Source organism: Acanthopagrus latus, chromosome 21 (assembly GCF_904848185.1).
Source record: "Acanthopagrus latus isolate v.2019 chromosome 21, fAcaLat1.1, whole genome shotgun sequence".
NCBI classification, from domain to species: Eukaryota; Metazoa; Chordata; class Actinopteri; order Spariformes; family Sparidae; genus Acanthopagrus; species Acanthopagrus latus.
The window spans coordinates 11,705,602-11,720,759 of record NC_051059.1 but is presented as its reverse complement, the minus strand read 5'-3'; the positions used below and the strand labels follow the sequence as shown (position 1 = coordinate 11,720,759).

Below are 15,158 nucleotides of genomic sequence, written 5' to 3'. Positions count from 1 at the left end.
CTTAAATAACCAACCATATCAGCTGAGTGCTTTATCTTTACTTCGTAAGAGTAACCAAACATGTTGTTGTTGTTGGTTATTGCAAACAAATCATCTAAACAGCAAGAAAAGAAATGTTGCTCCTTTGCCTTTGACGTTTATTTTTGTTGCATCTCTCCTAAAGATTTCATTGTTGTCTTTATTTTTCCAGCTCCTGTTCTTTGTTTGTTTCTTTGCGCTTGATTGCTCCAAGTTGTAATCTCATCTTTGTGGTCCTCTTTTATCTTGTATTTTTTAAAATCTTCAGGAATAAATTCTGGACGAAACACTAACAAATCTTTGCCATATGTTGCGTGACAAAACCCAGAACAGAGGTTGAGATAAGTCTATCAAAGTTGAGCTGAAATGATTATTTATAATCAAAATATCGCGTTGCAGCTTCTCACTTTTGAACGTTAACCTGTTTTCTATTCTTCTACAATACCTCAATAAATCAGATATCTTTGGGTTCTGGACTTTCATGACTCGTGACAATCTGTTTCTCACATTTTACAGACCAAATTGATTAAAGGCACCGTATGTAACTTCTGCCGCTTGGGGTCCTTAATTTAAAACAATGAAAACAAACATAATTTGATGACATTGTGAAGTGGTTTGGGATCATGGGAGTTGTTGTCATCATTGTTTAACAACCACTATCACAGATGGAAATATATCTAATGTTTAAAAATTGTATTCATGTTGCGTTTAGTCTCGTTTGCCGACTTCCTTCCTCGTGCTCTGACAAATCACCTGATATTTCCCTGGAAGTTTTGGCCATAAATGACCAAAGTAAACACAAAGTTAACTACGGAGGACTGAAACTGCCCAAATGTGTCAAGAAATGTAACAAGAAAATGCATAAGTTTGTGGAAATAAATAGGGGGACATGCAAAGGGAAGATGGCAGAGAAATAATAAATACATTTCTAAATTGTTGTGTGTCACATACTGCAAATGAACCAATGTCTACATTTATTTTCTATATCACTTTTGGGTGCATCATTTTAACTCAGCTGTTTTTTCCTGAACATCACTCAGGCGTCCTCTGTGGCTCTCAGAGACGCAGCCACTGGTTGAAGCCACAGTGTACAGTGAACATGTATAGTTCATCAAGTGTGTAGCCTCCTCCTCTCAACAATACGCTCATGTGAGGATGTACATGCACATGAATCATTAACTTTGGACCTCTCTGTGTATGTTAGGCTGCTCTATATGTTGCTGGTGTGTGTCTGCCACACATCTTTTTATGTATGCATGCATGTGGGTGTGTCGGATTTTTTCCTTGCTGCCACAGAGACCCCTGCACTGAAAATCAATGATATGCAAAACCAGGCCTGCAGAGCCCTCTAATGTGCCCTGAAATATCTCCCCAGCAGAAATATGTTGGTTATTTACATTCCTATAGCCGTGACAAATTTGCATTTTTGTGGCATTAACGAGAACAAATGATTATAACGGAACGTGTGTGTGTGTGTGTGTGTGTGTGTGTGTGTGTGTGTGTGTGTGTGTGTGTGTGTGTGTGTGTGCACGCGCGTGTCTGTGTGTGCGCCTGTGCGTGTGTATTTGAGGGGGGAGGAGATGTGTCATCATCATCCTCATCTGCTGACTTTGACTTAGCGGCAGATTACCGACAGAGGAGACTCATCTGGTTAATGAGACCTCGAGGAGCAGTGGGAGACAGATGGGGAGGGAGGAGGAGAAAGAGGAGGAGACGGAGAGAAGAAAGGGTGAGAAAGTGGTTACAACAAGGGAGGAAGAAAAATGGCGAAAGAGAAAGAGATATATGGAGGCAGGGGGAGCCACCCCGGTGCCAAAGTGTTTGATGAAATGTTGAGCTAATGAGGTCCTGGCGGTCTACGCCATCAACAGCAACAGCATCCCAGCCCCTCCCTTCTCCCCCTGCCCGACCCTCTCCCACCTGGCAGCGCCTTGACAGCCAATCTGACTGTCGAGCTGCGGCACCAGTGGAGCAGGTCAGAAATCCCATTTTCACCCAGAGGCTTTTAAGTGGCTCCACAGACCCTATTCTCTCTCTTCCTCTGTCTCACTGAGAATTTAAGTGGGGCCTTGCTGGCCAGAATTGGCCTCTTCAGGGAGCACGGTCAGGCTATTACCAAGAAATAGGCTGGATGGTCCGTACAAGGCTCTCCATTTGAGCTGGAATTACGCGACCCGTCCGACGTGGTGTTTTGGGTTTGAGGCAATGGAGTCGAGGTAGTTTAAGTCTCCTGACTCCTAAAAAACAAAACAATTCATTTTAAAAACTGGATTTATCCCCCCACGAAACTCCAGTGGAAACCGCGCTCTGCTCATCGATTCATAGAAATAAATGCTTCATAAATCAAAACACATCTATTTTTAATGTACTTGAAATCGCTGGCTTTGTTCTTTCTAACACAACAAAACACCTTTGATCATAATTAAAGGATTGACTGTGTCGTAACAGCGGGTGTTACAGTTCTGTAAAAGTGTACTCCATCAGTGTCTCTTCCCATCAGCTGATCAAAGCTGCAGTCACTGATGTAACCCACATGAATATACAGATAAATAACGCATTGTGATTAACATAAGTTGGTTTTTTTTTGTCTTACTGGAGGCATAAGAAGAGACCAGAAAGTCAGAAAGCAACACATTTTAGGAAATGTTTTTCAGGTTTTCACTTAAAAAAAAAAAAAACACTAATCTCTCACTCTACGGTGGAGCCGAAAAAAGGGACTTTTCTGAGAAGCGACCCTAAGACAGTTTTTGAGAATACAAAACTATTCCTGGAATCTGTTCCATTGTTAAATTCACAATGAAGCAACAAGAGTCCTTGATTCTGTGAAGTCTGGTTACAAATGAATTAGAGCCATGTGCCGACTTTGGCAGGCGTCACGTCCATTCTGCCAATTAAATAAGAAACCACACTGAACTGTGTGTGTGTGTGTGTGTTTGTGTGTGTGCGTGCGTGAATGTGTGCGTATATGCGTGTGTGTATAATTCTGAAGTATTTGTCTGACACTTGAGTAGTCAAATGTCATGCTACTTTGAACACATCAATCTACAGCTACTTTTCAAACTTAAAGTTTGTGTGCTTTCCTTGTTTCCCTCGAGGCTTAATAGTGCTTACCTGATGTCAAGCTTTTTATATGAAGTTGCTGCTGATCATTATCACCACCACCTTATTGCTACCTTTACATTCAGACACAAGCTTTACAAAATGTCTTTGTATATGGATGTACAGAAATAACTGAATATGCTCTATGTTTGTGCAGCATTAAAAATAACTACAAAGTCTCCTTTTATCATGCAACCCTGTGTTGTATAATGACAAATACATTATCTTGTCACTCAAGTTTAGTCGGGGCCCCCAACACATTTAGACGTCTGTGAGGGAATTAAATCATCCAATATTTCACCGTAAAGTAAGGATAAGAGAAAAGTCTCAAAAATAAACACATACAGAACTTTTTCTTCATATTTCCTCTTCTATTAATCTTGAGAGGAGCCGTGTAGATTTATCATCTGATAAGAGAGGCCCGACACCTTGGTTGGGAACCGCCCGACCAAAGACACCGACTGTATATGAATAAGTTAAACTCCCTCCACCTCAACCAGCTACAACAGTAACATTCTGTTCACACATTAATGCATCAGCACACTAACGTTGTGTTGTGTGTTGTGTATATAATCATATAACAGTTTAACATATACAGCTGCTGTAACATTAATACACAACATATATCTCATGTGAGACATGAACAGGTGCATGCTTTGGAAACAAATGTCCCATTTCCCATTGACAGTAAAGACCGATCAATCTTTTATTTGACTGCCAGAAGAGTGATGTTTATAGAATATGTGACAGTTGTAGGGCTGCCATCGAACGCTTATTGTTAATCAATCTGCCAGTTATGTTCTTGGTGAGGTGGTATATGGTAATACGATAAAAAACAGAAGAGAAAACAGACTAGAGATATAAAAACATAAAATACAACACAAAGAGAGTACAACTGATTAAAATGACATAAAAAAAATCCTGGATCTGTCGCTTATCATTATCAGAACCAAAGTAAGTGGGGTCTATTCTGGGCTGAGGCCCATTGTTCATGCAAGGTTCATGTAAATCTGTTCAGCAGTTTTTGTGTAATCCAGCTGATGAACCAACCAACAAACAAATGGACACGGGTGACAACATAACCTCGTTGGTGAGTCCAAAGAGAAGAAAATGAACTGAAAGCCGTAAAAAACACAACGCATAATAAAACACAAAACAATGTAAAATAGGCAAAAAATGTCCTCAAACAGATTTAATCATCAAAAAGCAATTTAAAAAAGTGTTTTTTTAATGGAGATGGCAGAGTTTTGCAGCCCTGATCTCCTCAGATACGCAGCTCTCGGAGCTCTGACTGCAAAAGCGCGACCATTTTATTTATTAATCTCGACATTTAAATAACCAGTTGGATTAATCTTTTGGTCTCTAAATATCTAAAAATAATGAAAATGCCCATCACAGTTTCTCAGGAAAAAAAAGAGTCCTAAAGCCAAAGAAATTCAATTCAATTCAATATCGAGAAAAGCAGCAAATCTTCACATCTGAGCGGCTGGACAGCGGTAAGCTGACTATTTACTTACTTATTATCGCACACGAAAAAAAAAAAAATCATTTTCTATTTCATGGTGTGATTTCCAGCCTAAGAGGGATGAAGGGTAACCTTGTCCCACTTGTGGAGCATACCTGGAGCCTGCCCTGCTTTCATTAAGCCCATCCATCCATCCACGGTGGCCTAGTAAAAACTACAACAACGCCGGCCTGCTGACAGGCAACAGCCAGTCACATCTCTGCCGCGCCCGCAGGAGCCAGAACCGAGACAGCGTGGGCCGCCCTCCTCTGCTTCCTCATTCTGTCGGCATCCGAACCCTTCCCCTGCTAGCAGCGCGCCCGTCCTTCACAGGGCTCTATGAACCGTCACTGTCTGCCCAAACGCTCACCCTGCCTGACATCCTAACCCCTGGAAAACACGCCTGTCAGCGCTGCAGGGGTTAACCTTGAGAGACCACCCGGGGGAAGCAGTGGGTGAGTGTTTGGCCGAGACAGTTCTAGAGAGTGCCTGGGTGTTGATTCGAACAAATAACTCTCGACACTTTAGAATATGTTTCCGGTGTTATTAAGGCCGGTTTGGGCATCATGTGTGAGTCAGAGGACTGCAGTTATCGAGTGGCATTTGAAGACGGAGTACAAGGGGGTGTGATTAGGGAACAGAGAGGAGCGAAAGCCTCATTGAATCACACATTATTACTTTGCGATTGTAGCCGGAAAAGATGGTGCAGTTCGTTTGGCCTGATTGGCTTTGCAGTAGGCGCTCCGAGCCCTTCGCCGCCCATGGGTAACACAGGAAATAATTGGTGGTTAAAACTCACATGGGTCTTAAGGGGGCATGAAATCAGCTTTAATTTCTCACCCTCCTCCCCCCTCCTCCCCCCCGGGTCCCTTGAGGAAAAGGCATACTTACACTGCAGCGAACCATTACGCTTGACGTATGCCATGCCCCCTCGGAGCGGAGAAATAGCATTCGAGTGTTGTTATTGATTTCATGAGGCTGAATGCAGGAGGGGAAGGGGGATCGAGCGAGGGCTTAGCGAGGGTGCCGGATCTTCAAGGATGCGAAGGATATGGCCGGTAAATGTGAGCGCTGAGAAGCGGCAATCATCCGACCCAGCAGGATGCAGTCTGGTTGTCTGGCATCGCCCAGAAATACCACAACAAAAAAATGGGAGCATTTTCAACCTCCTCCGGGCTGACCTTTAGGCTCGTCAAAGACGCCTTTGTTTTCTGTAGCGTCCTCAGAGAGAGGACTTTTATACATAGGCAGAAATGAATGCTGGCCCGAAGCAAGTCCTGAGAAAATAAAAGAAAAGGGGAAACACTGACCTCAATCTACACATGAACATCTTTGATTGCGTGTCAGCTCGATCATGGGTTGCTCACAGGGTCTGAATGCGACACTTGTCCTCCTTATACCTGATGGTCACGCGGTCCAGCACCGTATGTGTGAGGGAAAACAAAGCAGCAAAGCATGTTTTGATCAGATGATGCTCAAAGGCACTCCCTGCAGCAGCACAGCAATGTTCGCTACACGTGACCAAAGAATAGAAACAAGATTAACGCTGGATTTATGCTCAGGGAGGGGAAGCCAAAGCACACAATGTGGTTTGATTCTGAGGGCAATGGCAAGATTATAAAATGAGTACTGATTACTTTCTATACATATTTTAAAGACTTAGATTGTTATTACGTCCAGCAAGATTGTGGGTCAACAGCAACACAGTGTGTAACTGTTTTGTGAGACCTGATGACGGGCAACCCGCAAAGTGCATCACACCCTCTCTGTGGTGAATACGAGTTGCTGAAATGAGGACGCTACCACCTTTGCCAGCTTCTCGTGCCCTGAGATCCTTCACACCTTCCAGTAAATCTCTGTGAAACAACCTGTGATATGAGGTGTGTCACTTGCATCGTGGGGTATTTACATTCCTCATTGTTGGCAACTTTGTTGTCCAACGTCTTTCACTCTAGTTGTTGTGAAAGAAAGGAAAACTAGCCACTTCTTCTCACTGTGATGATTCGCTTACACTGAATTAACATAAAGAACAGATTCATTTACTTCCATTATTTCATGTCTTCCACGGTCAAATTTAAGCATTTTTCAGCACCTTAGGACGTAACACAACATTCCTGCAATGTAAACTTGCATTTTTAACAGAAACGTATGGCAGCGCGAGGTCATGCCTGTCTGGCATCCGCTTTTATTTCTTTATCTAAAACTTGAACTACTCACCGACCTTGAGCTACCACTCGCGATTTTTCACAAAAGCCATTCGGCTACAATTTCAAGCTCTTTCAAGTGCCTCATCCGAAAATCTTTTCAGACCGTGAAAACATCACATCACCCAACACTGGTAGAGCGATCCAGGGTGGTGGCAGCGTAACACGTCTGTTGTGTTCCTATTGTGGAGAATCGGCTCCGAACTATGGATTCACTGTTGCTCAGATCATAAAGGTAGACTTTTAATGCATTTTCTAAGTGGTACAAACCTGTGTGTATGACTGGATGCGACAAACTTTTTTTTAAGAAACAGGCTAACACCAAGGTGCTCAAAGCCTGACTTAGAAGAAACACATAATAATGTCAAGATCTGAGTTTTAAAAATGATAACTGACTGATCTGTGATGCGTCTGAGAAACAGTTTTCCCGCCCATTATTAATTCATGCTTGATGTGAGTGTTTAACTGGAGTCCCACCGTAGACACAAACAGCACAGTGTAGGTTCTCATTCACACAACACTACAGCGAGTGTTTACCGTATGAAATCCAGCTCTATCCTGCTTTAATCACACTCCAACAGTAACGGTATTGACATTTTAATTTAAACGGGGATATGAGGGAGGGTGGAAAGGTCGGCCTTGTTTCATTACTGAATACGAGAATAATTTGAGTGGTCACTGTATTTACGATGAGTCATTCAAGAGTCGGGGTTGTGGAGAGAAGTCAGTGTGAGGGAAATGGCTTTTAAAATGAGTGAATACCAGAGACACACTGAGTCTATCACAGCTGTTCAGTAAGAAGGGGAATTCAAGTGTATTTTCACTTGGGCCTTATGTTTACATATTTTTGTGCATATATGACTAATAGGTAAAAAAAAAAAAAAAAAGTAAATCAAGTGGATTGCCTCAGCCGTCAGATGCTCAGGTGATGGTTGTTGTGAGTTTATTCTGATCATGTCAGGTTTGAATCAGGTGTGTTTTACAGTGATAAAATGACTGTTTCTATAAATGCAGTCTGGTAGGTTAGATGTGAGCCAAAAGGTCAGTCTCTCTCTGTAGAGATCCATTCTGTAATGTTGTTAGATATTTAGAAACATCAATCTGAAGTTTTCAGTGAGTTGCAAGTGAAGAAATGTGTTTTTTCTGGTGATCAATTTACCTAAATATGACCTAAACCATCTTCTCTCCTATTTAATTAGTTCCTTGAATGTTTTTATTCCATCTGCCGGATTTTCACAGATGGAGAAAAAAAACATATCAGGAAAAAAGATTCTAAAATCAAGTGTGAAACTGAGTTACACAAGAAAAGTATTTTGTTAACCTTAGATTTTTTTCTCTCAGTTTCACACTTTTTTTTTCTCTCCTAAAAAATGCTGAAATGTTGCTGTGAGAACGTGTTAAAAACGATCATCAGGAGGTTATCTCTTTTTAAAACTGAATAAAAGATTTCAGGCGTGAAACTGAGTGAAAAACAGTTTGGGCAGGAGAAAAATTTTTTTTGTAATTACTCGGTTTCACACGTGACATTTTCTTTCTTCTCTGAAAATGCTGTGTCACACACAAATACAAAATATTTTGAAAATCTTTGAAAAAGAAAGTCACGTGTGACAAAAAAAGATCACTGTGAACATCTTTTAACATCACTTGGTTTCACACATTGCATTGTCTTTTTCTCCCTAAAAAGGTTTTTGCCATGCGTTTTCACAAATGGAAATAATAATCAAGGAACTAAGATAAAGACAAAGATACAGGAGAGAAAAAAACTATGTAGATCACACTTGAGAAATAGATCACCAGTAAATAAAAGTCTTCACTTGACCCTCTGGGCTTCTGTCAGCAGCTCTGTGGGACCTTATGGTGCCACTACACGGAAAAAGTCACTGGGAATGTCAAATTATAACATAACAGCTATCATCTATTCCACAGGATAAAAATGTGTTGAAGTAAACAAATGACCAACATTAGACAGAAAAAAAGACTGCAGCAGCAACAATTAAAAACAACCAACATCATCCGACACCCTCAAACAGAATCAACATCAACAGAGCGAAGTGGAGGACAGACTTGTTTGGGGGGAAGTGGCACCAGAGGCTTGTGTAAAGCCAGCGGTTCGCGACAGCGGAGTAAAGTTGGAACAAATCTCACTGGGCTGAGTCGAGTGGATATTTGCAATGCTAATGGATTATTTCATCATTTAGCAAAATTGCCTGTGAAAAAAGGGCACCAAAAAAAAATGCTCAAAAAATCTGATAAAAAGCGACAAAAATGCCCTCAAAAATAAGTTAATTTCTTATGCCCGCTCCTGCTGTGAGAGCCAAAATGTGCAATTTACGATATGAGATGATGAAAAGAAGAGGAAGGAGGAGAGAGGGGGGGCTGGAAGGGGAAATGCAATGATAAAGAAATGAAATGGACGGGGTGATTCAGCCTCTCTTCTTCCATCTCCCTCTCTTGGTTTATTTTCCTCCATGTGTGCGAACGGTTTGGTTAGCTCCAGCTTTGCCTCTTGACGTATATATGACGGGATCATGCTACTCAGGTCTGTGCGACCCCTGAAGCTGCTCGATGCCCTCCTGTCCTCGTGATCTGCTCTATATTTACAATCCATAAATTTGCCCGCCTGATTGTCTGCATCGAATTCTGCACACACAACATCGATTACACATCTAACAATATCACAGCTGTGGACTTGGGTACAAAAGCACCATAATTATGCTTTTTATAGATTGAATTTAAATCACATTTTCACAGACTGGTGTGATTCAGGGTCGACACATCTGTCCGTCCTGGGAGAAAGATTCCCTCCTCTGCTCTCCTGAGGTTTCTCCTATTTTGCCCATGTTTTTAACCTTATCTGAATCAAGGGTGTAAGAATAGCGGGTGTACTGGTTAAAAAGGCCCCTTGAGTCAAATGTGTGATTTGTGCCATTGGGCTGTGCAAACAAAATCTACAGGGATATAAAGAGCGCCATTTATAGTCAATGGCAGCGAGGAGGGAGAGGCGGCGCGAGCGCAGTCACCAATTAGAGTAAAATCTCAACAGCTGGAGGCAACAGCAGAGAGAAAAGAAGTGAATTCAGTTATGGCGGTTAAGGTGCTCTACTTCTATTGTGCTGATGAGTGAGAGGATGCGCGCGCACACACGCACACACACACACGCACAGACACTGGCAGGCTGAGTGCTGCAGGGCAGAGTCGATGGAGGAGGGCTTATTTGGAGCGGTTTGTCCAGCATGCACGTTTGACCAGTCATTAGGGAGAGCTGAGGTGAGGAGCGAGCGCTGCTGAGAACTAATGAAGACGAGGAAGAGGAGGAGGGACTCGGAGTAGAGAGTGTGTATCGAAAACAGGGGCAATTAGGGATTCCAGCGGTCAGCAGTTGAACTCCAGGTTGACAACTCCTGCTGCTCTGACGCTCCGGTCTTAATTAGGCCGGAGTTTTCGGAGAGCACCGTGAAAACAAGACATGTTTGATGGAGGGCAATTATCTACTTCAGAAAGAAAACTAGCATCTGGCCTAAAAAGAAGACTAATGAAAATTCATCAACAGAGGTTGAGAGTGGTGTTTTTCGGAGAAGTGACATGGCTGATGATGTTGTTGGGGGGAGGGGTCGGGGGGGAGACTGATATCATCAGGAGCATCTCGGTGACTGAGCTCTGATCTTCAAAGCGAGCAGGAGTGTAAAGAGGGCTCTTCACTGTGTGTGTGTGTGTGTGTGTTTGTGTGTGTGAGTGAGTGAGAGAGAATTATGCGGCACAGGCAGCGCCACAGAGCGAGGACTTAATGTGCGCCTGTGTGCACATGTTTGCGATCAAAGTAAAAAGTGTACGGCCGTTGGAGAGGGATTCAACAGTTTAGAGGACATCAAAAAATGAGGCAATCTCACTATCACACACACACACAGAGAAGAAAAAAAGAAAACATGCATACACACACCACACGAAAATACATCTAACGCTTTCACGAAGACTGTGTCCTATGTTGAGCTCACAATTCAGACAGGCAGCCTGACAAGAGCGAACCACAGCCTCCTGCTGTTTTTGTTAGTTTTTAAAAAGGGGCAGATAACAGAAGACTGCTATAGCCTGAGTGGGAGACAAAAACATTAATTAGGATAAAGTGTAATTATTATGCGAAAAACAAAAGCAGTTCTGATGCAGCCCTCAACGGCTGCTCAGACATGATGGATAAATGGGTGGTTACCTGCCGTCAAATAACCAGTTGCGTTAAAGTGACATCACACAAAGGATTCACATCACTCTGGTGCACAGCTCTCTCCGGAGCGGAAAGTGTTTGCCATCCGTGGTTTTATCTTTCAGCAGAGGAGGGGAGACACAGCGGAGCTCCGAGTCCGTCCTCGTCGGCAGAACTCAACCATTTGTTGTTTGCTAAAATATTAAAAAAAACAACCTGTGGTTATGTTTTCCCCCTAATTTATCTAATTTATGACTGTCCTCAGGAGGAAAAACAACAGCTTTGATTCATTTGCTCAAATTTAACACATTTTGGGTTCAGGGGCAAAAAGTCAGCAAGAAGCGTTCATCCAGCAGCAAGCTCTCTCCAGGTACAGCGATACGCAACCCGCGAGCATCCACCCCGTCTTTTATTCGTGCTCACTGAAGCCCACACAACGCACACGTTCAACCTCGAGGGTCCTGTTGCTGTGTGATCTCCAGGAGGCTCCAGCAGACTTACAGCAGAGTTCAGCTTTGTTCCACTGTGCAAATGTGTGGTGAAAAAACACTGACGCACTGAGCTTGCAAGAGGGTATCGTACAAAAACCCCGTGCTTCCATTTCTAGGTATCAACCGGCAGCTCAGTTCTAGTTCACCATTTACCTGATCAGAACTGTTGACGTACGTCCTTTTCTGGGGCTGAGTTTTGAGTGGACAGAAAGGACCAACACTCCACTCTGGTTTGTTTAGACTATGAGGATTATAGTCTAATCTTTCCAATCAGTCAAAAAAGAAAAAAAAACAAAAAACATTCACATCAAAACTTCCCCACAGCGGAATAACGTCTTCAAGTTGCTTCTCCACACATTTAAGAAGCTGGAACCAGAAAATGTCGGACATTTTTTTGCTTGAAAAATGACTAATAGTTGGTCATTAATTTCCTTTTCTTCCACTTATTGTAGCAGCACTAATGAAGATAATCTTCCCCTAACCAAACTACAAGGAGTCACGAGATGGTTCATTTTTCAGTCATTTCTCTAATCTTTGCATCGGTTCCTGCTAAATAATTTACCCCAGATCATCATCTACTCACCGCTACTACAAATCAAAACAGTGGTGCAGCATTCTCCTGAACTTGCTTTAAAATAACTGAAAAAATAAAATAAATAAAAATATCTTATGGTATAATCCACAAGCCTCGAGATCATAAATTGATTTGAAAAGATGTTATTTTCACCTGTTTTGAAGCCCAAGCCTTCTTTTTGGTCGCTAAGCTAAAAGCATTAGCGCGCATCCCATCTGCATTGGGTGAGCAGCGCTGGGTGTAAATAATGTCTTTTGAAATCCGGTGTTCAACACCCAATAAGCTGTATGGAGCTATTTATGTGTTAGAACTGGTGTTTTTTTTGTTTTTTTTTACTTTTCAAAACAAGTCTCCATCTACTTCAGTTGTTTAGGAGAATGCTGCAGCACAGTTTTGCCGTGAAGCTCCAGAAAATGATCTGTGGACTACGAAATGTCCCCCGACTTGGATAGATTACGACTGACTTTTCAATTTTGGGTGAATTTATCCTCTAATAATTGTTAGGGGACATGAAGTCAAACTAAATTATACCTCTGTATGTTTTAAACACACTGTAGAAGTGACAATAAAATAAAGAAACTTGACCAGACCTCCCATTGGTGCGGGGATGAATATATGATGACTGAATTTTTATTTGTGGGTAAATGTATCCTGTAACTTACCCCGAATTAGTCTGCTCAGAGGTCTCACAAGACGACAATGCCTCATATTAATGAGTCACAAGCAAAGACGGATTTGGAGCCCCTGTTTAAGGGTGTCACACGAAGGAGGTTGACCCAACAAGACACATGGAATCTAACAAAGTCCTTAAAACACCCAAATGTACATGCTCAAAATGGACCACAGTGACATCATCTCCGAGTCACCGTCTCAACCCGCCTGACTGCAGCGCATCGGTCACATTCTATTAGACGGGATCTGGTATGATTGTGTCTACCCGCACCGAGTCCACAGCTTCATTTCTGTCTCGCAGTCCTCCTCTCTCACACTGCCTCCCCAATCAAAAATGCCCTTGTATCCCAAACACCAAACGCCTCTGCAGCCCATGTGCAGGCCGACTCTGCCCTGAAGGCACGACTCCGTGTCATTAAACCTTAACTCTCCTCACCACCCGCATGGAAAAGGTGAAGAGCTGAGCGCTGCACCTTGTTTCTTTCTCACAGATAAAACATGAACCTCCTCCTCCTCTTCTTCCTCCTCACCCCGTCCGGTGTGGATAAACCGGGGAGGCGAACACTTGCCAAAGGGCCTCTATTAGTATGAGCTGCTGGAAAGGCCGGACCCAGCCATGTCAAGCCAGTGGGAGGGTGGAGAGAATCGGGTTGCGCCGCGTTACAACACACACTCCTTTTGCCTTAATTGGCTCCATATCAGCCTTGCTAGCCGCTGGTGCAGACTGTACAATGATGCAGCCATTGCTTGTCCCTATAACCTCCACCCAGATAGAGGAGGAGAGGGCTACTGCTGTGAAGACCACACAGACGGACACATCCCTGTAGGAATGATTGCCTTGGCATGAATACAAAAGATGAGGCACAATTTACCAGGTCAAAGAATCTCTCTCTCCCCCTCCTCCTCCTCCCCCCTCTCTTAGTTCTAAAATTGCAGCAGGAGGTGGCGAGCGGTGAAGACAGAGGAGGAAAAAAGCAGGGAGGAAATGACAGAGGGACATTAGGAAGAGAGACGGAGGCAGAAAGATGGAGAGAGAGAGAAAGAGAAGGGGGGGCTGGGTGTGACAGACAGAGGCGGGCCGAGGAGGGGAGGAAAATGAAAGGCAATCTGATGGATGAAAAAGAGGAGCAAGAAAAAGGAGTGGCTGTCAGGAAGAAGCACTTTGGAGACCAAGGAATGTAGGGCAAGGCCTACGGAGAGACACGCAGGGATTTCAGGGGCATCCTTTGATGAGGGAAAGTTAGTAATCACACCCGCTCGCTTCACAGGCGCCCAAGTTATGACATCTGATGAGGTCATTACGCAAGGCATGAAGGGGCAGCCATTCAAACATCATTAAAACATCGGCGGGATTCAGCCAGACACCTGAAGTCAAACCCGTGTGAGGAGATTTCACATTTGCAGCTGAGCTCACGGGCCTCCGTCATCATCGCGCCGTTGTATTGATGTGTCCGGCTGATATGTCCCCACAATCCTCCAAGATCAGTTTTTTGGGGGCAGATGGCGACGGTTATCACCCAGCGTGGGAAACAATGGGCCCGAATCGATGACGAGAAGATGATCTCGTTAAGAGAAGCTAAGTGAGCGTAATGACTCGGAGGAGGCGCCCGAGCACGAGGTGGGCGCCGCCACTTCACGTTCACGTCACGTTCTGCCGCGCGCTGCAAAAGTCCCTTTTTCTACACAAGACACAGCGAGTTACTGGAAGATAAAAGGTGCAGTATAATCCTAGCGTGAAGCCGAATATATGCATGGATAGGGACGGCAGGAGGAAAATTTGAATATGGCACTCAGGCGAACTGTTAACCGTCAAACTCAAGATGACAAGTTTGTTGTGAACAAGGGCAAACAGGCAATTTTCACACCAATGCAAAAGAAAAAAAAAAAAAAAAAAAAAAACTTCTTCCAGTCTGGCGACTGGCTGTTACATCTTGGAGTGCAATAAATCCCGTCGAGCTCGATCCCAGCGGAGCAATTACTGTTGTGTTCTTGCGATATAACAACAAGCCCGAGAAAAGCAAAAGGAAGACATCAATGATACATCGCCAATACTACAGTCCCAAAGTGGGGGAGAAGCTCCCTCTGAAAACACTTTCAATACTAAATATTCTAGTTGGAGTCTGTCCATTATGTGCTGGAACAGAGGATAATGAGAGACAGTGACTAAAAAGGGTGTGCGTGGGTATGTGTGTGTGTGTGTGTGTGTGTGTGTGTATGAGTGAATAAAACACCAGCTGCCAGTGACAACACTCGTCAAGCAGGAAGGATCTCCTGGGAGGCGACAGATTTCATATTGGCAAGCAGGACACGTGAGTGTGTCTCACTCTCTGCGTGTGTGTGTGTGTGTGGGGCTCTTCGGTATGTCTGTGGCGTAAAGTAACTAAGACGTACTTGTACTTTT

General features: G+C 43.4%; 1 protein-coding gene across 1 annotated transcript in view; it reads right to left on the bottom strand.

Annotated features, from left to right (window-relative positions):
- st6galnac5a (ST6 (alpha-N-acetyl-neuraminyl-2,3-beta-galactosyl-1,3)-N-acetylgalactosaminide alpha-2,6-sialyltransferase 5a) overlaps nucleotides 1–15,158 on the bottom strand; it is a 59,632-nt gene that overhangs the window by 25,847 nt on the left and 18,627 nt on the right. The gene's annotated exons all lie outside the window — the stretch shown is intronic.